General features: G+C 35.0%; 1 long non-coding RNA gene across 1 annotated transcript in view; it reads left to right on the top strand.

Moving 5' to 3' along the window:
• LOC115296994 overlaps positions 1-10,511 on the top strand; it is a 54,723-nt gene that overhangs the window by 17,977 nt on the left and 26,235 nt on the right. The window contains exon 4 of the long non-coding RNA XR_003911195.1: positions 5,710-5,865. This is a non-coding gene — a long non-coding RNA (uncharacterized LOC115296994). The remainder of the gene's footprint in view (positions 1-5,709; positions 5,866-10,511) is intronic.

The raw sequence follows: 10,511 nt of genomic DNA, 5'->3' as shown, positions 1-10,511 counted from the left end.
TAAATCCTGAATATAGGAATCTTTTGATTTGTTTCTTAATAGAAGATAATGTAGTAGGATGGATGGGTCAGCAACCTTGATGCCATTCAGGTTATATCCCAATTTTTTTAGAAATTAAAAACAACTGTTTTACAAATTGAGGAACATCTACAACTTATCTTAAAAATTGAGTCTTTACAAGAATAGAAAAAGCCCATGTATCATTTTTACCAATCACAAAATATCCCCTGTTCGTCTTACAGGCTTGCACTGTTATAAAAATTATGGATTTGGGAAACAAAATTCCTTCTTGAAGAAACTGCATAATATTTCTGTGCCTTTGGTATGTAAATATTCTACTGTCTTCTCTAGGAACTGAAGACCATATCTTTGAAACACAAACTTTAAGGAGGTAATTCTTATCAGAAGAAAAAAAGGGAAGATAAAGGGGAGGTCTATTTGGAAACTAGGCAAATGAAAACTCTTTAAAATCTTTCCTAGTAAATATTAATAAAAACTTTAAATCATGTGAGCAGGTAACCTTGTAGCTGGGTGGGTTGGGGAGACCCCAGGCTCTGGAGCCTCTGCCTAGCCCCGCCCAGGATGTTGCCAGAGGGTCTTAGTCTCCACACAAGTAAAGAATTCAAAGATGAATCAGACAGACATTGAACAAGTGAAGAGTTTATTAGCAGAGTGCACTTTGGAGATGTGAGATGTGAGGGGTGGGGGTGGGGAAGCTCAAAGGAGAGCTCCACCCCCAGGGTTTGGGTCTTTATCTTTTTTTGACAGTTGTTAAAAATGGGGTGGAATATTTATTATCTGGGGGAGGACATTTCTTTGGGAGCTGGGTTTCAAGCCTTCTTTCCCTCCCATACTTGGTCAGGGTCTCTGGTGTTCTGTCTTAGGATGTCTGGTTTGGTCTGGCTTCTTGTGTCCTTGTGGAATGCTGCCAGGTCAGGCTGCTAACTTACCTGATAATGGGCTTTGACTGCCCCTTTGCTGGCCTTCAAGCATCTTGTTAAAACCTAACTAGCTGCTTACTCTAACAATGTTAACTTGTTCTATCTGCCAGAAACGTGATTTTGGATCCAACTTTTTTAAACCAGTGAGTTTAGTATTATGGTACCTGTCTCAGTGCTAAAATTTTAACACAAATGTTGTAAGATCTCTATTTGCGTGTGTGTTCATGTACGTCTATATGTATGTTATAGTTGTATGATTTTTTTCTAGCTCTGGACGGTATTGACAAAATTAATTTGTAAATAGCTCTATTTAATTGGCTTATAAATCAAGTATACTCTAAGAAATGTTTTTCAAGGGGCGCCTGGGTGTCTCACTGGGTTGAATGTTACTCTTTGGCTCAGTTCATAATCTCACAGCTTGTGGGTTCCAGCCCTGCATTGCGCTCTGCGCTGACTGATCAAAACCTGGAGCCTCCTTCCGATTCTGTGTCTCCCTCTCTCTCTGCCCCTCCCCAGATCACAATCTGTCTCTTTATCTCTTTCTCAAATAAAATAAACATTAGAAAAAAAGAAATGTTTTTCAAATTCACATTATCTAGGATAACCTTTGGTAAATGAAAGCTAGTTTGTTGGTTTAATTAAAATGGGCATGTCTTTAGTGTTATCAACATTAAATCTAATACTTTTATTCTACTTAGGTTTACTAAAAGTCAAATAAGGGTATGTTATCTCTGTAACAGAATTTGAAAGCAAGAAAAATAAAGATAGCTTTTATGTCTCATGAAAATTTAATGAGACATTAAAAGCTAACATAATTGTTAAGAACAAGTAAACTTTATAGATGTAAGTAAAGATAAAAGTTTATAAATCAACTTTTCAACATAATTATGCTTTATGTTATGTCTAAAATAGCTTTCTAAATCTTTTTGGTAACTTGGAACCTTAAGGTTATACTGAAATAAGTTAAATGATAGGCATTTATCGAATATCTAGATGATTTCTAAATAAGATAAAATACTGAAACCCTAATTATTGAACATAGGTTTGTCTGGTATAGTTTGATATTGCAAATGATGGAAGACAGATATAAAGATTCAGCTGTCTTTTAGTAAGTCAGACATTGAAGATATTTGCAGAAATGTAAAGTAATGCTATGTATTTGACTAAAAATATTTTGAGGAAAATATAGTTATTTTTCATAAAATATGTAATTAATATTGATATACAATGAATTTGTTATTGTTTTAATGCATTACAAATATTTAAATATAATCTTTTAACTATGAATATGGTATATATCTATAGATATAACCCATATAGCCAAAACTCCTTTGGGTTCTCAATAGTTTAAGAGCATAACAAAGTACTGAACAAAAAGATGTTGTTGGAGAAACTATAGTCTGGTAAGAGCAACATTTCTAACCCAAATCTCCATCTTACTCTTGCTGTCACTTAAAGGAGAAACAACATGGCCCTTATTGCCCTATTTGAGTCTTAGTGCAGGTCACCAAGGTGCCACGGAAGAGTTAGAAGAAGGCTCCAGGTAGAGAACTTGCTGGAAACTCTCCTTGCAACTTTTGAACATTTAATTCCTTCCTCTGCCCCCAAACTATATCTTGTCTCAGAGATAATGAATAGGTGTGGTTTAAATACCCTGTATTGAAGTCAGATTATCAAATAACTGACCCATATCGGATGGAACATTATCATAAATAAGTCTAAGGTACAACCTATTTAGGATAGTTACCTAGCCCAGAAGGGTTTATACCATGAACTTCTACTGCAGACTGCTTCATTTACTTAGTTTTTCCTGAAATAGCAGCTTGTCTTTTGAGGTAGTTTCTTTGAACAGGAAATATACCTGGTCTTTTCACAAATGTTTCTTTGAGGAATATTTGAGCCATTTTTATGTAATCATCATTTAAGAAGAAAAAAAAAGTCCTGGTGCTTTTCCTGCCAGGTGAGCCCCATCTATAAGGAACTACTTGAGGTTCTGAGTACTAGCAATTCCCAAGGGCGTGTTGGAAACATTTCTATTATTGTTAATGATGAAAATGTTTGGCTAGGGAGTATATCCATTTTCCTCTTTGTCATTTATAATCGATTACTCACAGTATCTGTAAGTGGAGAGTATATTTTTATGAGAGTTGTGCTTCAGAAAGAGAGCAGAAATCCTGAGTTATTGGTTATTAAGTTTTGCCTATCTATAACTTGGCCATTTTCAAGGGAACTGCGAAAGTAGAAGGTATTTTTAAAACGTCATTTAGATTCTCTGTCAAATTATTTTTACTGTATTTTAAAATAAATGGAAAGAGAATCTGGCAAAAATGTGTGACTACTAGGTATTGGAAACTCAAAGTCATAATATGCTAGCTAGGTGTCTGTATATATACACATAAATGTGTACATATATAATATCAAACCGTGATTTTGAAAATAAGGCATCTTTTAGGTGACATTGTTGTCTTTTGGAACTCTACTTGGGGAAGGTACAGAAACTTGCAACTATCTTTTTCAGTTGTTTTGAGAAAATAGAAAGTGGAAGTTTTGAAAAATTAATTTATCTCAGTTGCTTTATTAACTTGACATCTCAAGCTCTTGAACTCAAAGGATCAATTAGAAAATGTTTTATTTGTGGATAAAGGATGAGTATCTTCCAGAGCATATGGAAGTATTAAAGTCTAAAAAGAATAAGAGACAAAAAACAAATATAAGAGGTTAAATCTGACAACAAAATATCAGTGATAAAAATGTTTCAAGTGGTTTATTTCAGTAAAGATAAAGAAAATTTAGGTGTTTAATGCATTTGTGGAGCACATGATCATTAACATCATTGACAGAATTTCCGGAGTTTTGGGGTATGAATGCTGATAACAAGAAAAGTTGGGCATTGAGTCAGTTTGGTGAAGGTTGATTTTAGTTGAAATTGAGTCAGTTGGTGCAGGTTGACTTTAGTTGAAATGAGATTGAAATGTGAGTGCAGACACCCTTGCTAATAAACCTCCTAGGGGTAGAACATCATTTCTAAACAGCTTATATTAAAAAATAAAACAAAAGTTTGTTATGTAGGAGGAAAATCTGAGAGCAGAAATATCATTACAATTTGAATATTATCCTAATTAGTAATGTTGCTGGGTTTGGAAAATCATTTTGATTTCTCTAAAGTCTGCTTTTAACTGTGTGTGTGTGTGTGTGTGTGTGTGTATTGTGTCAATACTAGTAGCAAACTTGAAATCTGACAGTTGTTGGCCAGTTATCACTAAAATCCAATTATATGCTTTAATAGCAAATGTAATCCTGTTAGAAGCTATAAAAATAAAATAGCAAGTAAAAGAAATATTTGTATGCATGATAAAGGTGCTCTTGTTGTCTTCTTACGGAAATATTATTTAGAGAAATGTTAACAGTAATGTTACCTAATTCAGTGATGAATTAACAAGACTAAAAAATACCTCACAACTTTGAGAAAGCAGTTTCTGAAACCTTGGAGAAAATATTCAAGGTGTCTATGGGCAGATATAATAAATAGAAGTGAAGGGTTCTAAAACAAGATTTTTTTGACTGTTAAATCATAGATGATCTCGGGAAGGAAGTTGAAGAAACACTGAAAGAGATCAATGTGTCTGTATAGAGAGCTCTTTGAACTTAGACATAAAACGACCATGTACAAAAGAGGCACATGCCAAGGACAAACACAGAAGAGTGGCCTGTATCTAAAGAACAGGGTCAGGAAGGCTGAGGTCCAGAAAGACTGTGAGAAATGCTAATAACTACAAAAGTCCTGAAAGGGATGTTTGGAACAAGCTGAAAAACAAGAAGGAGATAAATTCAAACTCAGGGAAAATAATATAATGTCAGGAGAGGGCAGAGAAAAAGCAGAACTTCCTAATTTCTTTTCTGGCTCTTTGCTTTCTGTTAAAGACTAAAATTTATTTATTTGGCATGAACTTAACGAGCATAGTCAGAATTATTTCAGGGACCAAGTGAAAGCATATAAGGAGTGGGTGCTCCAGTCTTTAAAATTACTGTGAATATTATTATTGTAGTTAATTATTTTTAGAGAGAGAGCATGAGCAGGGGAGAGGGGAAGAGGAAGAGAAAGAGAGAGAGAATCTTAAGCAGCCTCCACACTCAGCATGGAACTCGATGCAGAGCTTGATCCCACAACCCAGGATCATGACCTGAGCCAAAATCAAGAGTCAGATGCTCAACCCACTGAGCCACCAAGGTGCTCCTATGAATATTATTATTAACTAAACTGGTTTACCTAAGAATTTTCACATATGCTAAGGCTTAGACTTATTTCACCCATTGAAGAGTAATACCTATTGCTCATCCCACATAGAATCACACCATTTATCTTATCAATCAGCATGTCTTTTAGCTTTCTCTTAAATGTATATCCACATTCTGACTCCTTCACATTCTTTTCATGATGCTTCCTCTGGTTTCCTATAGCTTCTTAATTTTTTTTTACCTTTGCTCACCTCTATAACTGCCCTATGCCACCACCACTTTTCTTCACACAGTGGCCAGAATAATAATTCTAAAACATTAATCACATCATGTCACTTTCTCATTCAAAACCTCCCATGGGCATAGATACTTATATACAAAGGGGAAAAAGTTGCCAATTGTCATGTTCTTTTCTTCTGCTAATGTTCTTTTGGTTGGTTCCTCATACTCTGCCTCTCAGAGGTCTCCTTTAATTTCTGTATCGTTCATTTTACCACTTCTTTACCAATATTAATACCAGTGACTTTCACAGGGGCAGAAGACCTTGCTGGACTTCAAATCTCCTGACTTCATCTTGCTACAAAGATAGGTGTGAATTTCAGTGTGGCCTTCTTCATTCACAAACCACACATGCTACACAACTAACATCGTGATGCATCACAACCACTCCACAGTTTTGTAATTTCAGGTAAGCCCAAGGTTAATATTACCTAGTCATGATGTAAGTATCTAAATTGATAAAAAAAAAAAAAGTCTTCCTGCAATATGACCAAAGCACGACTTTATTTTTTATCTCTCACTTCCCCTGTAAATTTTATTTCTGGATGAAAACTTGATGGTATTCCCTGGCTTTTCTTGTTGTTCTAGGATAATTGGAAGTTGTACCATCTCTTCAAATTGCACTCACTTCAGAAGTTAGAATATCCTGTTCTCAATAATAATCAAAACCCTGAACTTGCTTAAAGTCAAACCTTTTATACTCCCATAATCAGTCCCATGGGGACAGGTCAACTACAATAGGAGAGGAAGGCATCCCTTTTCTCTCCCTTTCCCCACTTCTACCCCAATTGAGTAAATAAAGTTTTAGGCAGGCACCTCTGGGATGGGTAAATGGAGAGTGGAGTGGAAAGAAGGGTGTTAAAGTTTCAAAACATGGCCACATATTCTTTGCTTCTCTTCTTATTCAGAGGTAGTATGTATATGCAGTACCTTCAGATATTGGAAGACTGAGATCTTTGTGACTGTCTTGTTCATATGTAGTAGAAGTGATGTTTGAAATAAGCCCAGTCATTCAAGTCTTCCCAGTTGAGGGTCCAGATAACACGGAGCAGAAATAAGCCATCTCCACTGTGCCCTGTCTGACTTCCTGACCCACAGAATCCATGAGCATAATAAACTGCTGTGTTGTGTCACTAAGTTTAGAGTGATTTATTACATATGGAAAGAGGGCAAGAGTTTTCTTGTACTGAACTTGAACTTGTTACTTAACATATTATTTTTGAGGCCTCTGGGTATGGTCAGTGTTTCCCTCAAGTCATTTTTAGAGGATGCTTTTAGATCCTTTGTAGTGGCAACTCATGTGGTGTGAGAAGAGAGTGGGACAACACAGTCATCTCCAAAGAATTCTCTCTCACAAAAGCCCTTTTCTCCTACTTCTCTCTCTTGTACCATACCCTGAAATGGGTTAATGGTTTAAGAGTGAGGGGTGCAGAGGTCAGGAAACAGGTTATGAACATTTCCTTGTAAATTCCACTTGGGGGAAACTACTCACACTCATTTTGTTGTCTAAGTATAGGCACTACTGATCTGTTGAAATTGAGAGTCCCATGTTAATATCCTATTAAACAATACAATTTGTTAATTTTATTTTACTTATGGAATTCAATTGTAACCTTATGTTTATAGGATTATTATTGATCTTCAGGAGTCATTTATACTTAAATTATACTTGATGCAATTTAATTTTTGTCTTAGTTATATTTGACAACTGAGCATCTTTGGAGGACTTAGGCAGCATTTCTTACAAATCTTAAGGGCTTCCTGTAGATCTTGGGCCAAGTACAGAAGCAACAATAGTGAAACTACTGTTCTTTCTTTTCTTTATGGTCTGGTCTGCCTAGCAGTGCCATTTAAGATGAGGAGTATCAAGGTGGGTAGCTTATTAACATGTCAAGTGTCTGGAATCAGGAGCATTCCTATTGTTATCATTTCTATAATTTTCCTGAGTGGCTATAAGGAATAGTGCCTGGCCCAGAGCCTGGAACATAACAGGTGATCAGTCCATATTTGTTTAACGGTTATGAGTGAGGGTGTTAGAGCAGAGGCAGGCAAACTTTTCCTGTCAAGGGTCAGATGGTAAATATTTCAGATTTTGTGGGCCATATGGTTTTTATTGCAACTCTTCAACTCTGCTGAGGTAGTGTGAAAACAGACATAGACAACATGTAAATGAATCAGCATGGCTGTGCATCTATAAAACTTTATTTAAAAAAATTGTGTTGGGCAAGATTTGGTCCATGGACAACAACCCCTGTGTTAGAGTCAGACAGAAAGAGGTTTTCAAACCCAGCTCTGCTGAATGTTAGCCATGGAGTTTTAGGAGGTTATTTATTTGTCTGTGCATAGGTTTTCTTATTAGTAGAATGAGGGAGAATCACTCTTTCTTTGCTGTTATTATAAGGATTATGTAAGATATGTACATGAGGCAGTAAACATAGTATCCAAGACATCCTAATTATTCAGGAAAATGATTTTTATTATTATAATTGGTCCTATGCTTACTCAAAATCATTGACGTACTGTCCATTTCTGTAGAATAGATTCCCATCATGCCTGCTTTGACTGTAATATTAGTCTTGCTCCAGGGGGAACTGGGGATACTCAGCTACAGACTTCTGGTCTACCTCAATTACCCCTAAACCTAATTTTAAAGGATGCATCAAACTCTTTAAACACTATCAGACACTCTTTCTCCTTTAGGAATGTTTCTCAAATTCTCTACTATTCTGTCATTGATCTAGTTCAATTCCTCATCACAGAGCTTCCTTGTTATACTTTCATGCACTGAATTCTTAATTCCTCAATTTACCCTATACTTATCTACCTAAATTATCTTTTTAAAGCATTCTATGATGTTAGTCCAGTAATTAAAAATATTTGGTTGTTCCTAGATGACTATGGAATAAAGTGGAAATCTCTTACTGTGGCATTCAAGATCCTGTATCTGGTCCTAACCTGGTTTCTCAGGTTCATCTCTCATTTTTATACCTGATGTAATCTTTAATCTAGCTTTACCTGATTACTCACATTTGTTTTTTAATCCTGAAAAAGTATCACGTTTCTTTCTTGTGTTTTTACACTTATTTGCATTCATAAATATATTATGATTAGGTGTGTAGAAATCTCTTTCAGGCTAACCTATGAGGTTCTTGAAGGTGGGGGCATTTTCTTTACCCCTTCAAATCAATGGAAAAAACCATTTGGGGCTGTCAAAAAGGTAAAATGGAAAGGTCAATTGCAATAATCTCCTTGGGAGAGTTCTTTTTGAGTGCTACAACTCCTTATAACCTTTTCTTCTACCATCTCATTTTTTGAGGTTGGAGTTGACTGTTAAGTAATCGGAAAAAAAATAGTATTTTTGTATCTTAGGAAGAAACTCTACACATATAGGTTGAGTCACTACATCTAAAAACCTCTTAACCATCCCTCCTAACACTGGTGGAATTTTAATTCCTATTTCCTATGCTATGTACAAATCTAATATAACACTTATCAGACTTCATTGTAATTACTGCTAACATAGTTTTTTCTACTAGATTTGGAAATTCTTAAGGGTAGGAATCATGTCTTATTGTCTTAGTATAATGCCATAGTTAAGTGCTCAAAAATTTTTGTTGGATGGATGAATGGATGAGTGAATGATTAAGTCCCCAAGCAACATCCTTTTTAATTAAATCTATTAAAACCACACTGTTTAGTTAATATGTTCACATTTCTTCCTGCTTTTAAGTGTTAAACAAGTGAAAAAAGGAGCTATTTAAGATGACAAACATCTTCAAACATTGCTTTATATTATGAATAGCTTTAAAAAATCCTGGAAACTAAACAAAAAAGCAATTAGGGAAAGCAAATTGACATGAAAGGTGAGTCACTAAAGAAATAATGGGAGAATTATTTTATGTGTGTAGATGTTTAATGCGTAAATGTCAGTCACTGCCAATAGCTTACCATTCTGCTCGACTTAGAGCACTTGTGATGTTAAATATAAGATGTTAGGGAAACAGGAGATAGACAGATGAACTACGGATTTGTTGTTTCAGAATGCTGTTCTCAGATAAGCCAAATGTGTAACTTTAATTATGATTAGCCCTGTTCACTCCACATTTGACAGAAGTAACACATGCTTCAGAAATGTCAGTTCAAAATCTGCTTGCCTTTTTTCCCCCCTGTGACATGCTAAATGTTAATATTTTGTGCAATTCAACCCATAAAGTATTATTTTTGGTTGTATATGTTGTTAAAAAATAGAACTTATTTTGTTTTGAGTATATGCTGGCCTTTAGTTTATGTTTTTACTCTAAGAAGTCTGATATTTTAAAGTAAATCATAGACACACAATGATTAAAATGTCATCATCAATTAAAAGATTTTAAATGCTCATTGTATTTCTTTTTAGCATGGAAATATCAATAAATATAATTTTATAAGATTTATGTTAAAGATCTTAAACAATTTAACAAGAAGTATTTAGCTACACTTTGTTCATTGCTGGATATTGTTCTTCAAGTTTAGAAAATTAGACTTTCTAAATCAGATATTTTTAGCAGTTCTTAAATCTTTAGGAGTTCTATACCATGTATTCTAGGCAATATAAAGTTTTTTTAAAAAAATAATTAAAAAATAAATAAACATGGCATATGGATCTCAAATGGTGCTCACTAGCAACAAAAACAAAAAAAAAAAGAACAATGACCCTCCCCTTCACCACACCTCCCCCCAAAAAACCACCCAAGGAATAATTCTTTGATGAGCATACTGGAGAGATTTCAATAAAACCTTCTTTGTAAGAACCAACCAATATGATTATTAATATAGATAAACAAAACAGAAACCCACAAACAATTTAAGTGGAAACTCAGCCTGAATCAAGTGCCCTGCTGAATTGCCTGGCATTGCCTTGTGACTGTGTGAAGATGTTAGGATTCAGAGCCAATGGCCAAGAAAGAATTCTTGAGACCTCTCCCGGGAAAAAGGTGGTTTTATTAAAGTGCAGGGACAGGACTTGGGGAGAAAGAGCTACACTGGGATTTCAGTGACTGGTTACATACTTGTGAA

This window comes from Suricata suricatta, chromosome 1, assembly GCF_006229205.1.
Source record: "Suricata suricatta isolate VVHF042 chromosome 1, meerkat_22Aug2017_6uvM2_HiC, whole genome shotgun sequence".
Taxonomy (NCBI): Eukaryota; Metazoa; Chordata; class Mammalia; order Carnivora; family Herpestidae; genus Suricata; species Suricata suricatta.
Note: the sequence above shows the minus strand (reverse complement) of the source record. Positions and strands in the feature narration are given on the sequence as shown.